Here is an 18,383-nt window from a genome sequence, read left to right on the forward strand (position 1 = left end):
CCAGAAAAGCTCAAATGAAAGAGAGAATCTGAGAGGGAGTCAAGTGTGACAACAGCATGTTGATAGTGTACCCCAGAGAATGCAGAAGGTTTGCTGTAGTCTGGAGGTGTGAGACAACAGCCTGGGGCAAAGCCCGTCTTCAGCATCCAGTCGTCAAGATAGGGGAAAACTGGCACCCTTGATCTGCGCAGATGAGCTGCGACCATCACCTTGATGAACACTGGAGGGGTACTGGTTAAGCCGGGTGGAGTTAGCGGAGTTACAAGGAACTCCGTGAAGTTAAAAAATAACTCCACTATGCTATGCTGAGCTCTGCGAGCAGCGGAGTGCGTTAAATAAATGCAGTTTGCACTGATTTTCAATGCCAGGTGCTTGTCCACACTGTTCAATCATTGTGAATGGCACCATGCACAGTGCAAATGGGTGCTGCTTCCTTTCTGCCACTTGAGCATCATTTTACCCGAGCAGCAGCTTTCTCAAGCTAACAGATGATTTCTCAACGTGAGCGATCGTGAGCATACACGATCACTTGCAATGAGAAATCTGACTGCCTGCGTTGAGATATCTCGCAGGGTGGTTGATTTTCCAAGCTTGCGCTCACCAACTTGATGTTGACGAACGAGGAAAAATCTTGCTGGGAGGTGGATTTTCCTTACTCGCGCTCGCCAACTTGACTTTGATGAACGCAAGCGAGGAAAAAACTCCACTGCGCTACCCGGAGCAGAGTTTTTTGGACCTCTGCGAGCTCCGTGTAACGTGGAGTTCGAAAAACTCTACAAAATCCACGAGCAGAGCGGAGTTCACCACCCAGACTTAGCACTGGTAAGACCACAGGGGAGCACAATGAATTGAAAGTGCTTGTGGCCTACCGTAAACTGCAGGTGACACTGATGGGCAGGTAGAAAGAGAATATGAAAATAGGCGTCTGTTATATTTCATTGAGATGCTGCCTGGAATGGCACATCTCTATGATACCCTTCAGATTCTGCCGTGATGTCATCTATGTAGCATCATTGGCAGTTGGTCCAGCTGTGTCTGGCAAGAAGCTGTTTGGGATCTTTCTCTTATGAATAAACCTACTTGAAGATATCTGAACCAGTTTAATGCCTTTTAATCATAACAAATTTGGTGACGCTTACATCCTTGCCAGACAAGTAGAAGGAGGCATGTGATTGAGAAGGATAGATTTTCCCAAACACAGGGAAAGAAGAACCCAACTCGTCGTAGTCAGTGGTGTACTGGCTGGTAGCTGTAAGGATAGTAAATACAGCAGCAAGAATTACGAGTATTGTGTAAAACTCGTGCTGAAGACTGAACATTTGCCTGCTGAGGTAAATCTGCCTTCTGGTAAGAGCCATGAGCACTGTTTATTTTTGAGGAGTTATCGACCCGCTATATAATTTGCTAGAAGAAAAGATATTGCTTGAAAGTCTATGCGCAGAGTCATAACAGCGTCCTGCAAGTCCAGGGCTACCATCCAGTCTACTAGGTTCAGGGCAGACAAAACCTTAGCCAAAGTGAGTATCCTGAACTACTTCTTCGTGAGGAATAGGTTGCCGCTTCTCAGATGTAAGATAGGGTGAATCCCTTTGTTCTTTGTGGGAAGCACACGTTACTACATGTGTAACGATATATCTGTAAGAGACATTAGTTAGTATTAGATTCCTTACCTTAGAATATCCCCAGGCGTCAGACTGGATCCGGAAATTTTTGCGTAGCAGTACCCTTGCGCATCGGTAGGCGTCGTCTGCGGCTCCGCATCCGTCGTCGGCGTCGTGGGCGCCGTGATGACGTCGTCGGAGTACTTAGACGCCGCCTCCGCGTGCTGACGTCAGTTCTTAGACACAGCTTTTCCGCGCCACAAACGCTGACCCATGTTAAAAACCAACACTGGTGCCATTGAAACTAGGGCCCTGAAAGGGGACAACCCTAACCCTAGATATTGGTTTGCAGAACGGGGAGGATGGGTGAGTCGGTAAGGAATCTAATACTAACTAATGTCTCTTACAGATATATCGTTACACAAGTAGTAACTTGTGCATCTGAAAGAGACACGTTAGTATTAGATTACTTACCTTAGAATAGATACCCCAGCAATACCAACCCCGGTGGTGGGTCTGCGAACCAATAATCACACCAGAAAGTCCCGGAGGACGGAACGGCCAAAGAAGCCATCCCTCCGGACCTGGCTGTCCAGGCAGTAGTGTCTCACAATCGTGTGCAACGATGCCCACGTAGCTGCCTGACAGATGTCTTGTAAGGGCACTCCCCTGCCCAGGGCAGTGGTAGTCGCCGTGGCTCGGGTAGAATGAGCCCGCAATCCAGCAGGAGGCTCCTTCCTAGCCAAGAAGTAGCATGCCTGGATACACAGGATGATCCACCGAGAGATGGTCCTCTTGTGCACCGCTTTCCCCTTCTTCGCGCCCACGTAACCAACAAAGAGTTGGTCATCCACCCGGAACTGGCATGTGCGATCCAAGTAGAATGAGAGCGCACATTTTGGGTCCAGACGGTGGAGCCGCTCTTCCTCTTTAGAGGGATGCGGTGGCGGGAAGAAAGTTGGCAAGGTGATAGACTGCCCGATGTGGAAGGCCGTGACAACCTTGGGCAGGAAAGAAGGTTTGGTACGCAGCACCACTTTGTCCGGATGGACAGAAAGGAAAGGTGGAGCACAAGAAAGGGCCTGGAGCTCACTCACTCTCCTGGCAGAGGTGATGGCAACCAGGAAAGCAGTCTTCAAAGTCAGAAGGCGAAGAGGACAGTTGTGAAGTGGCTCAAAGGGAGCGCACATCAGAAATGTAAGAACCAGGTTCAAGTCCCACTGAGGCATCACAAACGGAACAGGAGGAAACGTGTGTGTGATGCCCTTAAGAAATCTATTAACAATAGGGGACTTGAACAAAGAAGGTTGATCAGGCAGCCTGAGAAAGGCTGAAAGGGCAGAAAGGTAGCCCTTGATAGTGCAGAGAGCAGAGCCCTGCTGGGCAAGAGAAAGAAGGAAGAAAAGGACCTCAGAAAGAGGGGCATTGAGGCGATCCACAGCCTTTGCTGTGCACCATGCCACAAATCTGTTCCACCTGCAGGCGTATACCGACTTTGTGGAGGGACGCCTGGCTGCCAGAATGATGTTACAAACTTCAGGAGGCAAGTCAAATGGCCTCAACTGTCGCCGCTCAATCTCCAAGCATGGAGGTGGAGACTGGACAGGTTCGGGTGGAGGACCGTCCCCTGTTGCTGCGACAGAAGGTCCTCCTGAAGAGGCAGACGAACCGGGGGATCGACTGACATACTGAGTAGCTCTGGATACCAGAACCTTCGTGCCCAGTCCGGAGCCACAAGGATGACTTGGGCCCGATCGCGCTTGATCTTCTTCAGCACTCTGGGCAGAAGTGGTATAGGCGGAAAGGCGTACAGTAGACCGCAGCTCCTCTCGCGACGAAAAGCGTCTCCGAGCGAGTGCCGCCTTGGAAATTCCAACGCGCAGACCTGATGACATTGCGCGTTCTCTTCGGTGGCGAATAGATCTAACCAAGGCTCTCCCCATTGCTGAAAAAGGCCTTGCGCCACGTCCGAGTTCAGACGCCATTCGTGATCCATCATGCACCGACGGCTGAGCTCGTCCGCCCTGGCGTTCAGAGAACCTGCCAGGTGTTGAGCCACCAGGGTCACGCCCTGGCGTTCCAGCCATTGCCAAAGGCGAAGAGCCTCTCGACAAAGGGTCCACGGCCCCACCCCGCCTTGTTTGTTGCAGTACCACATGGCGGTGGTGTTGTCCGTGAACACCTGCACTACACTCCCCCGGACAGAGGGGAGGAATGCCTTCAGTGCCAGACGAATCGCCCTGAGCTCCAACAGGTTGATGTGGAGCCGGGTCTCCGCCGGAGACCAGAGGCCTCTGATCTCCGCGTCTCCCATGTGACCTCCCCAGCCCTGGAGGGGCGCGTCCGTCACAACTACGTGCTCTGGTTGGGGAAGGGAGAGGCATCTGCCGCTGACCCAATCGCGGTCCGTAAGCCACCACTGCAGCTGTCTCGCAGTGCCCTCCGAGATCAGGACGTGGTCGGATAGGTTGCCCTGATGCTGGGCCCACTGAAACTTCAGGTCCCACTGCAGAGCCCGCATCCGTCACCTGGCGTGATGCACCAGTAGGATGCAGGAGGCCATCAGCCCCTGAAGCCGCAGCGTCAACCTGACCGAAACCCGGGATAACGGCTGAAAGATGGGAATCAAAGCCTGAATATCCCGGACCCGCTGTTCGAGCGGATAAACCCGAAACCGCGTCGAGTCCAGAACCGCTCCGATGAAGAGGAGCTTCTGAGAGGGGCACAGGTGTGACTTCGGCACATTGATGGAGAACCCCAGCTGGTGCAGGAGGTCTGCCGTCGTCTGGAGGTGGCTGACGACTGTCCGGGGCGAGCCCGCCTTCAACAACCAGTCGTCGAGGTAGGGGAAGACTGAAACCCCTAACCTGCGCAGATGAGCTGCGACCACCGCCATCACCTTTGTGAACACCCGTGGGGTGCTGGTAAGGTCGAAGGGGAGCACAGTAAACTGAAAGTGCTCGTGGCCAACCATGAACCGCAGGTAGCGCCGGTGGGCAGGCAGGACGGGGATATGAAAGTAAGCGTACTGCAAGTCCAACGCTACCATCCAGTCTCCTGGGTCCAGGGCAGCCAGGACCTGAGCCAGTGTCAGCATCTTGAACTTCTCCTTCCGGAGGAAGCCGTTGACGTTCCTTAGGTCCAAGATAGGACGTAGGCCCCCTTTGCCCTTCTTGGGTACCAGAAAGTAGTGGGAGTAGCAACCACACCCTACTTCTGGCCCAGGAACGCGCTCGATGGCCCCCTTGGCCAAGAGGGCCGTAACTTCCTCCTGCAGAAGTCGCAAATAATCCCCCGATACACGGTGGTTCTGCGGTGGCATGGCCGGAGGAGTCGCCTCGAAGGGGAGGGAGTAGCCCCTTCGGACGATTTGCAGCACCCACCTGTCCGATGTGACAGTGCGCCAGTGGAGGTGGTGATGGCGAACCCTGCCCCCCACTGGCGTCACATGGGCCTGAAAGCACGGACTAGGAGGGTTTTGAGGCAGATGCTGCGGGAGAAGGTGTGGACTGACCTCGCCGCTGCCCCCGACCGCCCGGACGGCGGTTCCCACAGCCGCCACCGCGTTGGGTATTGCCCTGCGGAGCGTGGCTGGCGGCGTGTGGGCGCACCCCTTCGGTGGCCACGAAAGGAGGGAAAGGCAGCCGATTGCTGGTGCTGGCCCGAGAGGCCCAAGGACTTGGCCGTGGCCCTGGAGTCCTTAAAGCGCTCAAGCGTATGGTCTGCCTTGTCGCCAAAGAGGCGACGGCCATCGAACGGCATGTCCATGAGTGTGTTCTGGACATCTGCCGAGAAGTTGGCGGACCTCAGCCAGGCGTGGCGTCTGACCGCCACCGTCGTTGCCATCGCTCTACCTAGCGAGTCGGTGGTATCCAGCCCACACCTGATGGAATACTTGGCTGCATCCCGGCCCTCCACAAGGGCTTGGCTGAGTTTGGCCCGTACCTCCAACGGACACTCTGGCAGCACCTCCGCGACCTTATCCCACACAGAGTGGGTGTAACGTCCCAAGAGGCAGGCGGTGTTGGAAGACCGCAGGCCCAGACTAAGTTATGAGAAGATCTTCCTCCCATACTGGTCATACCTCTTGGATTCCCTGTCCGGCGGGGCCGACGGGAATGCGGTTTGGGAATTGGAGGCCTGGATGACCAGGCTCTCGGGGGTAGGGTGGGAGGACAGGAAACATGGGTCGCCCGGGGCTGGGCGGTGGCGTCTGGCCACGTTCCTATCTACGGGCGAACCCGTAGCGGGCTTGGACCAAGTGCCCAGAAGAACGTCGGTCAAGGCCTCATTAAAGGGCAGCAGAGGCTCGGCCGAGCTTGACTGCGGTTTAAGGACCTCAGTGAGGAGGTTAGTCCTCATGGCCGCGACGGGGAGCTCAAGGCCCAAGGCCTTGGCAGCCCTCATCAGCACCACACTATATGTTGCCCCCTCCTCCGAAGCCACGGTAGGAGGGGAGACAAAACAAGTGTCTGGAGAGGTGTCCAGGCCACTGGCCTCCCCAAGGTCTCCTGTCCAGTCCTCATGAGACTGACACTCCCTGGTCAGAGGGTCCTCAGACCCCTCCCAGTCCTCTTCATCACCCATCTCCTGAAACTCAGGGTTTTCAACCAATGGGGCCTGTTCATAGAAGTGAATCTCTCTAAACGACATCTGGAGCGGCGCCCATCGGGGCCGTCCCGGCGCCAAAACAGGAACGAAGGTGGAACCGGGGACGGCGCCGCCCGAGGACGGCGCCGGAGGCGACACCTGAGGGTCCGACGCCGGGGAGGTCGTAAGGTCCACCGGCGACGAACCAGATCCCGAAGGAGGTCCAGTGGCGTCCTGCGGCGCCGGGCCCGAAGGCGCCGGCGGCGCTGGAACAACTGAACCCCTCGGTGCCAGGCCCGAAGGCGCCGGCAGCGTCGGGATAATGGGAACCTGCGGCGCCGGGCCCGAAGGCGTCGGCGGCGCCGGGGCCGAAGCACCCGACGGCGTCGGGGCAGAACCCCCCGACCCGCTAGGGGTCCCAGACGGGTCCGCTGGGCCCGAAGGCGCCGCGGAGCCCGCCGGAGGAGAGAGTTTCCTCATGGCCATGAGGAAGCGCTCGATCTCCTCCGGCGTCGCGTTGAGCCCAGGGACCGTAGGGTATGGGGCTGGACGCGGCGCCTGCGACTCAGTCGGAGCCGCGTGGGTGGTGTCAGCCGAACCCCCGGCCGCATCGCGCGAGCGTCGGGGGGAGTCCGAGGAGCGATGACGCCGCTTGGACTTCTTGTGCCGCTTACCTGACGACGACTTCGACCCGGAGGAGTACGGCCTACCCTCGGAACTTTGGTGGCTCCGAGCCCGCGACCTGTCCCTCGACCTCCCATGGGAACGGGACCTCTCGCGGCGCGGGACCGACTGCCGGAGTTCGAGCCGCCTGCGGGACCGCTCCCGTCTGGCTTTCGAAGAGAGGGCCCGGCAGTCGGAGCAGGCCTTGTCGTCGTGGTCGACGCCGAGACAAGATAAACACACGCGGTGAGGATCCGTGACCGACATCAGGCGGTCGCAATCATCGCAGTGCTTAAAGCCGGGCATCCCTACGGCACCGTCGGAGTCGAAAGACTTCGAGAACAATCAAAAGTGATCAAAAAGTTAGTCAAACAATGACTAGGGTTACTGCTTTTTCCAGATCTGCGCTTGCTGGCGCGGAAAAAAGAAGAACTGACGTCAGCACGCGGAGGCGGCGTCTAAGTACTCCGACGATGTCATCACGGCGCCCACGATGCCGACGACGGATGCGGAGCCGCAGACGACGCCTACCGACGCGCAAGGGTACTGCTACGCAAAAATTTCCGGATCCAGTCTGACGCCTGGGGATATTCTAAGGTAAGGAATCTAATACTAACGTGTCTCTTTCAGATTCACAATGTAGCGGGACTAGCAGCCACTGAGTACTTCTGACTCCGGAATGCTCTCTATGACTGCCTTGGCCAAGAGAGCCATGAATTTCTCACAGAGCAAGAACAAATGATCCTCCATCAGTCTGTCATAAGATGGAGGTAAAGGGTGAGGGCAGGATTCAAAGGAGAGTAAGTGGCCACTTTGAAGAATCTGTAAATCCCAGCTGCCCAATGTTATGGACTGCCAGTGGTGAAGATGATGGCTGATTCTGCCACCAACTGGACGCCCATGACCTTGTAGGTAAAAATTAGGAAGGCTTAGTGGCTGCAGCTGCAGGGGAATTGGTGGCTGTGGCAGACTTCTGGCTACCTGACCCACAGGGTCAGTATGAACTGCATACTTTCCCTCACACAGTCTGGGAAGCTTGCGTAGGGAGGAGAGTGGAGTAGGGATGGCGGTTGAAAACCCCTTCCGTAGCCACAATTGGGACCATATGCAGACTGGCTTTGACGCAGGACAACTGGCCCAAGGACTTGGCCATAGCCGTGAGTCCTTAAAACGTTCCAGTGATGAGTCTGCCTTGTATCAGATGTGGGGCAGTGGTGGCGGGCAATTGTCTTGTTCACAGAAGCCCATGTGCTGAGCTTGGATCAGGTCCCCAGGAGGACATCTGTCAGTGCTTCATTAAAAGGGAGCAAGGGTTCAGAAGAAGAATCTCCCAGTTGTAGTACTTCTGTCAAGATGTTAGTCTTGATATCCACTGAGGACAATTCGAGATTCAAGACTTCAGCTGCCCTCTTCACCACCATAGAATAAGAGACGCCCTCCTCCATAGCCATGGTCGGGGGAGAAAATGTACCAGCCTCTGGAGAGGTGTCCAGCCTCACAAGAGGCCTTCCCTGGTAACAGTGCCCTTGGTACACTTGGTACCTTTCACAAGGGGCTTACCTGTGGCCAGAGATGTGCCAATTGTGGGTACAAAGGTACAGTTTTGGGAAAGAACACAGACCCGATGAACCTGATTGGCACATCAAGTCTAATTGCCTCAGAGGTCAAGCAACAAGTTGGGTGTAACCATTCAAAAAGGGGCACCTTCCTACAATCAATCACTGAACAAAATGACAGGGAAGTCCCAAACCCAACACTGACTTCTTTGCGAGGTGACTGTACACGTTTCTGTAAAAATATAGTTTCAAAAATATTGTGAGACACAAACATTGTGTCAGAAATGTGTCTACAGCAGTTACACATTATAAAACCTGCATCCTTCTGTGACATCCCTTAGTGGCAAAATGTTTGACTTGTGGAAGGAACAGGTACTATGTTCGGGGCTATATTCGCCGGCTTTTAGTGCATGGACCCAAAACTCCCAAATGGAGATTCAGGTGGGGCGACATTTGTAGGGCACTAAAGTTAGAGGGTATTTGTGGGGCACAGGCTTGCCGATCTGTAGAGCAGCAGAGAGCGCACAGAAACAGTTAGTGGTCATGCATTATGACGTTACTAGCTGGAGTGAGAGAAGGAGAAGTACACTGTAGTGTTCCAGATGGCATGCATGCCAACACTCTGCAATTCCTCTTTATGGTCTAAATTGTATTCTATATTCCCTCTTAAAACACTCTCCACTCAATGCTTGTTAAGGCAACAATGTACAATACTCCAGATATGTCCGAAACCGGCCTCTCAGGTTTACTAGGGGTGGGTGGTGAATTTCACTCCTCCAGAGGAGTTTACAGAGTTTTGCCAACTCCACACTAGTTCGGCAAAAACCTCTAATTCCACTGCATGGCATAGTTTGCCCCTGCCACTCACCCCTAATGAATTTGAGTGCCACGCCACAATCTCTCTGTAGCCTGGACCTGCCCCACACACCCAGCCACTGATGTAATTTATGTGGGTACAGCTGGTACCACTCACCGCTCTCAGCCCTGTCCACCACTGTCTCTCTGTTCTCCTGCGGTGCCTCTGCTGGCCCTTGTAATGTTTTGTAGTGACGCCACGCTCCAGCATGAAAACGCAAGAAAGGCTTGCACCTAACGGTGCAGTGAGACACAAGTCCTCTCTCTACCTCCATGCATTGCGAGGAAGGATTTCAGTCCTTCTTTTTCAGGCCTTGTGAGAGGAGGGAGAGAACTGGAGAGGTACTGTCGACAGTAAAGCAGCAGCAAGGAGAGCAACAGCAGCAGCATTCCACTGGTGAGAGGAGGGAGGAGGAGTGGATCTCTGAGAGCTGCTGCTGGGTGCTGTTAGTACCTGGGGATGCGATAGTTTTCACTGTGGTACTGCATGCACATGGTCTGCCAAAGGTGAGCAGGAAGTGGGCTTAAATGAACATTGGTGGGAAAACTAAAGCATGGCAGCAACAGTGAGGGGTGGACCATTTAGAGCGCTTGGCAGAAGTTCCTGCCGATACTGAGGACTGCTGCCAGTTCCAGGCCTGTTAGTAGTGTGAACCGACGCCAGGCCTGCTGCTCTTAGGACCAAGGCTCGGTCAATAAATGACCTGTGTCGTCTGTCAGTATTAGGGTGGAGCGGAACTCCATGAATTTTCTGTGGCGTTTTTATGCAACTCTGCAGAATTCCGCATAGTGCTAATCCGCGAACTTTGCCCACCCCTAAGGTTTACCCAAATGACAGTACATATGCCATCATGCCTCTATGTTAAGGCATTCTGACTTCTTAAATGTAGAGACAAAAGATGGTAACTGCGGTCAAACAATGCTGCTTGCACATCACAGATTTCAGGAGAAATGTAAACATACAACCATGCAAACTATGCAGCGTGTGCTCAAGTGGACAAACAAGCACTATGTCACCAATCTAGTGTTTCAACAAATCTCCTGGGCACCACAATATTACAATATTGAGGTCCATCAATCTGACAGGTCCAATGGTCGTTATACAGAAAAATGATATTCAGTAAGTAAGAGTCCAAAGTATGAAGAGACTGTGTAGATGTATATGTCCTAGAAGTTTATTGATTGCTTTGAACATTCAATTTAATTGAGATCCAAGACAGAGAAAGTCTACACGTGTTTCATCATATTACAAACTTTTTCAAGGCTCCAAAAACATTTATTTCGAAGACAAGTACGTTCCAGAGTGCATCTAACTCCCAAGAAGGTGTTTATTCATATGTACCTCTGAGCCCTGAGGTCAAGAATAGGATAAAGTCGGACCGTATTAAGTCACAAAATCTGAGGGAGTGCTGCAGGGTGGTGAGATGGGGGAGGGGCAAGGTGGGGGTTAGTAGAGTCCGACATACGACGGATAGGAGTAAGGTAAGTAATTAAATAAATAAAACAATTTACCGTGCGCGCTCTGCATCTACAACTTGGCGATGCAGCGCGCCCAACGTAAATTGTTTTATTTATTCAATTACTTACCTTAGTCCTGTCCGTCATAAGTCTGACACTACAACCCTCCACCGTGCCCCTCCTCCACCCCGCCTCACCTCACCAACCAGCAGCACACCTTCTGTGAGCCGGCACTGAGTAGTTTAGAACGTAGTAGCGGCAAAGGCTATGGTAAGCCCAAAGTACATTGTTTTCTTTATTTAATTACTTATCTTAGTCCTGTCCGTCATAAGTCTGACACTACAACCCCCCACCGTGCCCCTCCTCCGCCCCGCCTTACCCCACCAACCAGCAGCACGCCCTCTGTGAGCCGGCACTGAGTAGTTTAGAACGTAGTAGCGGCAAAGGCTATGGTAAGCCGGTGATTCTCAAGACTCTGGAATTGTTTATGACTTTCTAAATGTGACAAGCAGTGCACTGTATCATTCAGCCATTTGCAGCTTGGACATTCCTTAAGCACCGCGGAACCTGTTTGTTTACACATTTATTGTTCCAGAGGCTACCATGGTCCATGTATTCTAAACTGAAAGAGCCCATGCTTTATATCTGCTCAAACATCTTCCAGGGGCAGTCAGGGCAGTTGCAGTTATCACTGTCTCATAAAGCACTAACCGGAACTTGTGATGCAGGGAGATTGGATGTTTATAAATCTCTCTAGGTCTCTAATATTGAGTTCTGATAAGAAAATGCCTGTGAAATGTGTAATTTTGAAATGGAAGTGCACAGGGTCCCTGCAAACCAGGTGCCCTCTGCTAGAAGCTTTTTCCCTAAACTGTACCTTTTGTTTCGCAATTGGCACAACTTCAGTACCCCTTGTAAGTCCCTAGTAAATAGTACCCCTAGTACCTAGGGCATTGGTGCTGAAGAAGGACCCCATGGGTTGCAGCATGAATTGTGCCACCCCTGTGTCCCTCACTAAGGCCATGCACCCTGCCATCGTAGACAGTGCGCCTTGGTGAAGACAAAACCGAAGAGTCGACATAGCACACTTCCCTGTGTGTCATGCCCACAAACAGTGCACGAGATACAGGTAAGCCACCCCTCTGGTAGGGCGCACTATATCTCCTGTGACTACATATCGGCATGAGCAGATATACTCCTGCGTTATCCATGTTGATTCTTGGATATTGTAAGTGAACAGGGAGGCCATGAAGAGTACATAGGTTGGGCACTCATCATTATGAGTTCCCCAGCTCTGTGATGGCTTCATTTTACTATGGGATATTTGTTACCAAACATCTCATCCTAATAAACATACACTGATTCCAGTGTCAAATTAATTAATAACTGCACACAGAGGGCCCCTTAGAGGGGTCCCCTGAAACTTAACGACTGGTCTAAGCCAGCCTGGCACCACCAGACAATGTTCTGACCTCATGGGGTGACCACCATCATGCTCAGAGGTCAAGAACAAAGCCTGTCCTGGGTGGAGGGATTCACACCTTCCCCCGGTCAGTAACACCCATCTGTGGCTAGAAACTTCAAAGGCCTTGCCACCTTTGAAGCGCGACCCCCAGCCTCTCCTGCTAGAAAGAGTAGGCTTCCCTCCCACCCCCTCCCCTTTTGGTGGGAAGATAGGTGGGAAAACTTAGAAAGAATGGGAAGTGCACCCCCCTCTGCCAACTCCACTCTTCAGGTGCTGGAGGCGAGGTGAAGCACATTTTTCAGTGCCCACCATTTTGAAGATGGGACTTCTCCAATCAGGGCTAGCGCTATACCTCCCTCCCACAGGAGGTGGGCATAACAAAGTGTGTTGACACCCCTTGTAAGGGGCTTATTGGCCACTACCTGTCACTCCCTTGTAAACGCCCCTAAATGTAGTATTTCGGTGGCGTCCCCAGACCCTGGACTTAGATTCCACTGACGCAAGGAGAAGATGAATGAAGTAACACTGTTGAACTGAGAACTGTAGACCTCGTGGTGGAGTTTGGGCGCAAACTCCTGCCTGCCACCATATAACTCGACAATCACCATCCTCCAGCTCGCCTCATTGCTGTGTAGCCTCCACAAACCCCGTAGGGTCACCATCACTTTGCAAATCGCCAAAGAACTCCCTCGAGGTAGAGGTACTATCTCACTGCAACTGCAGGTCTCCAAAACAGCAAAGTCCGGTCCAGTGTCATCCAGCTCCCCATCCCAACCCACGTGTCTGAGTGTCATCCAAATGTACACTTTCTCTGGATGGTCACCTTGGCTTCTGCACCAAATCTTGAGGCCCAAGGACCCACCGGGTCTGCAAGGCACCAACACCCTGGTTACCGGACCCCTTGCTGCAAAAACCGACAAAGCAGAGTGCAGGTGGACTCGAACTTTACAGCTAGCCAGCACCTGACAAGGAACTTTAGGACCCTGGCGAAGCACCTCAGCAGTGGCCCAGTCAACTCCTGACAGCGAGGTGCTTTTTCGTGCACCATTGCCCAGCTGCACATCTCCATGGCATCCAGCTCGCCCGATTGGGGCATTTTCAATCCAGCTGTGCTTCTACGGCCCCAGAGCCCTTACAACCCCTACTTTCTCTTGAGAGCCTTCGGACTTGCCTCCAAGTCCCCTTTTCCTGTGCTTTTACTGGTGGCCCCTTGTATTTGTAGCATACCAGCTACAGAGACACCTTCTGCCTTGCTTCCCTAACAATCAGGGAAGCTCCTTAGAATTTGCCTTGGCACTTTGGACCTTGGACTCAAACCTTCCGATTTCTAAAAGAGTAACCACAATAAAAACTGTATAGCATTGCTTTTCCCCTACCTTATTCCTTCCATAGGAAATACATTGGGCGTAACTGCGCACAACTGTGATTATTGAATTTTCTTGTAATTTAGCATATTGCAGAAACTCTTTACCTTGTCCCAAAGTTCTTGGTCTAAATATGTATATTAAAAAAATTGTATATTTCAAATTTGGTCTCAACTTCATTCCTTGGGTGTGTTATCATTTACTATTGTCTTGGTGTGTACAACAAATGCTTAGCACTACCCTCTGATAAGCCTAACTGCTCGCCCACACTACCACAAAAAAGAGTGCTATTATGATCTACTTTTTATGATCTACTTTTGCCTTTGTAAAACAATAAGGGTCTCTTCAACCTCTTTGAGCTGTGTACCCCATTGTGGTGCACTATATAGAGAGGTGGGTTTCCTTCAACATCCGTAAGTGCTTTATTAAAAGGGAGCAAGGGTTCAAAAGAGGAAACTCCGGGCTGTAGCACTTCTGTCAAGATGTTAGTCTTGACTGCCATGAAGGGCAACTCGAGATCCACTACCTCAGCTTCCCTCTTCACCACCATGGAATAAGATGCTCCCTCCTCCATAGTCATGATAGGGGGAGAAACAACCTGGGGTTGTTTTGAGACCACTGGCACACCGAGTTCCTCACACCACTCCATTTCCTTGCCTACTATCTGGTATTCCAGTGAACCCTACCATTCTTCCCCAAAGCCTAGCGCTTCATAATAGGGCTCAAGCACCAACCTAGAACCCATGGGTCCTGTCGGCACCAGAATCTGCGTCGATTTGATTACTCTTTCTCTTGTTATATGTTCTTTAAATGTGACCCTATAATTGAGTTGTATAGGTGGTACTGGCGTCGATCGAAGCTGTTTCGGCTCCGTGTCAGGTTTGTGGGTGTAAATGGGGCAGGCACCGCCGGTGGGTGCTGGCAGCATTGGGAGCATCAGTGTTGGGCCGGCATTGACGAAATTTGCTGTGGCACAACCAGCGCCCGTCCGGATCCAGGATCGGATCCATGAGAGCCCGCTGGAGTCAAGGCCAGGGCTTTTGGTGCAGAACCCGATGAGGCCCCCCTTCAAACCCACTGGGTCCAAAGGTGCGCCGGAGGGGTTGGTCTGCTCAAATACACATTGCATGGCCTCATAAAATTATTTTATTTGAGCGCGGATCGTATAGGCTCCCAGAAAAGGTGGCAGGCTCTGAGGCGGCCCTGGCAACTACTCCAAGGAACCGTGCCTCGAACACCAATGGTCTTTCATTGCATCAGCCGACGGATGGGGAGAAGTCAAAGCACACTTCTGCTTCATGTGCTTCTTATGCTTCTTCCCCGACTGTCCCAATGACCTGAAATGTGAGGAAGAAGACTTGAGGCTCCTGGAGCAGTTCTGCAACCTCCTGCTCGATAGGGACCGAGACCTCCTGATGAGTCGAGCAATGTGGCTCCACCTTGCAGGTCGCTAGCAGCTTAAGTGACCGCTCCCTCAAAGTCTTCTGTGGCATGGCTCGGTAGTCCGAGCACGACTTGGAGTCATGGTCATGCTCGAGACACCAAAGACACACCTGATGTGGGTCTGTAACCGACATTGCGTGATGGCAGGTGCCACACGGTTTACAACCTCTCTTCCCTGAAGAAATCACCTCGTCACACCAGGAGGAATCATTTCTCCAAAAAGAATTTGATAAAACATCTAAAAAAGTCTGTCAAAAAGTGACAGAGGGGTAGTTCTTTCTCCGGATTAGCGCTAACTGGCGCAGAAACACCAAGGTGGTGCCTATAAAGGTGAAGCGGACATAACTTCCTGTGTGTACAACGCCAACACTGCTGTGCAGAACTGATCAACCCCACCTACTGGCGCGCAGAAGTACTGCTCATGCAAAAATCTTCCAGATCCAGTCTGTCGCCTGGAACATTGAAAAATAAGGAATCTGCAGCAAGATGTCTCTATCAGATATTGAGAGTACACAACAGCACTGCCACTAAATAAATGGATGAAAGCTATGGACAACTGTTCTAAGAAACAGAAAGCAATTGGTCATCCTGGAGGATGCCCACAGAAACTTCTGAGGACAATGGCATAGGTACTTCAATATTTCTAATGTATTGTAAATAACAGACTTTCCAGTTTTTTGAAAGGCGTTTTGGTGAGGCGGAGCGGAGGAGGAGCACAGAGGAGCAGAGAGCTTAGAGCGGCCATGAACAGGCAGGCGGGCAGGCACGCTGCGGAAGCCACCCTTGAGCAGCTGAGCCGCCGACCCGACCTCAAGGCGCCACCCACACCCGCAACCGCCACAACTATCGAGACAGGAGGTGGGCGACCGGTGCTGATGGGGCTGAAGCCCCCCTCACCAGCGGTTCCGGATCCCCGGTGCAACAGAGAGTAGAGCAGAGCGGTGCGGCGTTTCCTGCGGTGGCACGCCTAGAGGTGCCAAACGTGGTAGGAACCGCATATTGATTGACAAAGTTGAACGGGGCGTTTACCAGGCGTTCTTCTGGAAAAGCTGACCCAGCTGGTTAAGCTAGCAGCCCAGAGCGGAGTGGTCAGCAGCAGCCCAGCACAACTCACCGGCAGCCGGTGCATTGCAGTTTTGCCGCTCCTACTCCTCATTCCCCTGCCTCCCCTCGCACCTATCCCACAATCACCTAGCCTGTTGTCAGTGGGGGACCTAGCTAGGGGGGCCAAGGGGGACAGCAATGAGCACCAAGGGAGTGCCGACCTCCCGAAGCTTAAAGAAGCCTGCCTCTCCCGCGCCCTAGAACCCAAGAGCTTAGAAAAGGACATCAGTGCCCAAGAGCTTGGAAAAGGACATCAGTGCCCAAGAGCGGAAAAGGACATCAGTGCCCAAGAGCTTGGAAAAGGACATCAGTCTTGACCCCTTCCCACCGAGTGAGGAGGTGAGCGTTTTGGCAGGGGGCGATTGTAGCTCAGAGGGCGACACTGTGGTGGGAGGGTAGCCTACAAGGGAGCGGGTATTTAAATCACGAGAACCGCGAAAGTAGTGAAGGGGGAGCCCCAGGAGCATTGTGTGGAGGCTCAGGGCCCATGCCCTCCCTTATTAAACAAAACAAATAAAAGAGGATCACCACAGGGTGCTACAAAGATCCACAGCTTTAACCAGGAAATGCACTGCTTAGAGGGATCATCGGAATTCCGTTGAATTAAGAGACAACTAGGAACCCTCAAGTAAAAACTTTAGCGTCTGATAAGAGTCAATCCCAAGTAAGTAGACTATGAGATCAGGGAAGCCTCGAGGTGGCAAAGAAAAACCCCAGGGGAAGATAAAAAAAGGAAAAGGGGACCCACCGAGCACAAACAAAGTGGCAGATGCAGGAACAGCTAAGGGCAGGGCCATGAGCTTTCAAAAGTCAACATCTTTGTAAGAGCCAGACAACAGGCTAGTTCCACACACAGATCCCTAAGTGTCCTTTGACGCTACAAAACAAGGATCGTGGAGCCCAGTCCCTGTTGCAAAAGGATTCTCACAGGGACACCACAGAAAGCAGACCTGCAAAAATTAATAAGGGAGAAACAGACGATGATGCAATAGCCTCCCCGGCCCACAACGCACTAGGCCCAGCCCTCAAAGCCAGCAAACGAGCGCTAATTTCCGATTTTCTCAAAGTATGCCACAGACTTTCCACAGGGAGCAGCAAGGAGCACTAAGAAAACAATGTTAGCTCTAACGCTAACGTTGAAAAACACAAGGTCTCTACGGAGGTCACGAACAACAGCGACAAATCAACATCCTCATTGCTCAAATAAAGGAGCCAAAGCGAGCCCAGTAATGCCCTCAAAATTAAATCAAGAGGGAACCCAGGGGGCGTGGGCTCCAGCCCGCCTGGGCTAGATGACGTGAGCAGGTTACAACCAGCCAAAGGATCAGACTTACCCTCAGTACAACCACTTCCCCAGGCTCAACAAGCAACTCATCCTCAAATGGCTTGTGCCCATGTCCACCGGGATCCTGACACAAGTAACTATCCTGTTTTCTCGCAGCAAAGCCTTTGGACAGCTCAGAAAACGACACTTAAAGTAGCAGAAGCAGGCATTCTGTATAACCAAAATCTCATCCATGAACCGAGCCCACTTTCAATGGTTCACTTTCCCAGTTTAATGAGAGGCAAATTTTCACCGGAACAAGATAATATGGCTGGAAACCATAGTCTTCTCTTCGTAGGGTTAGAAACCGAAGACATCAAAATTTCAACGCCACAAGAAGCAAAGGAAATAGTAGATTTCAAACAAAGTAGGTGCCAGTCTACAGAAATGAATGAGTTAATATCAGGAAAGGAAGAGGGCATTCAAAACATGACACCTCAGAGGAGTGACCAACTGCATGAGCACTACACCTACACAGAACATCCAGAGCATCTTGAATATTCACCCCTACCAATCCAAATACAGGGGGAAACACCGGAAAGTACCCAAACTGCCACCATATGGCCACAACTATTAAACACCATGGAAACCTTAGGCAGAGATATGTCCTACCATGCAGACAAACTAGACACGCAAGTCGATCTGCTTAACATCTTGGCCATCCACGTCCAGGGGATAGAATCAAACCTAGAAGACCTCAACATCATGATAAAGAAGGTGCAACTCAACAGGGACACCACCTTTAACGCTTGCCATTGCCCCCAAATAATTGACAAACTGGCAACTGTACCCACGTTGATGACACAGATATTGGGGATCGTTAAGGAACCATCAAAAGAGACCAAGATAACCACCAGCCTGGAAACAGTTGAACATGATGGCCAGGAGGGAATTGGCAGGGCAATCGATACCCGGAGCAATGAAGTGAGCCCAGAAATACTAGAGAAATCATACTCTCCC

The 18,383-nt window shown here is 52.0% G+C and overlaps 1 protein-coding gene across 8 annotated transcripts in view; it reads right to left on the reverse strand.

Annotated features, from left to right (window-relative positions):
* Nucleotides 1-18,383, reverse strand: part of LOC144768773 (uncharacterized) — a 9,320,023-nt gene that overhangs the window by 51,104 nt on the left and 9,250,536 nt on the right. The window lies entirely within an intron of this gene.

This window comes from Lissotriton helveticus, chromosome 7, assembly GCF_964261635.1.
Source record: "Lissotriton helveticus chromosome 7, aLisHel1.1, whole genome shotgun sequence".
In the NCBI taxonomy this organism is placed as follows: Eukaryota; Metazoa; Chordata; class Amphibia; order Caudata; family Salamandridae; genus Lissotriton; species Lissotriton helveticus.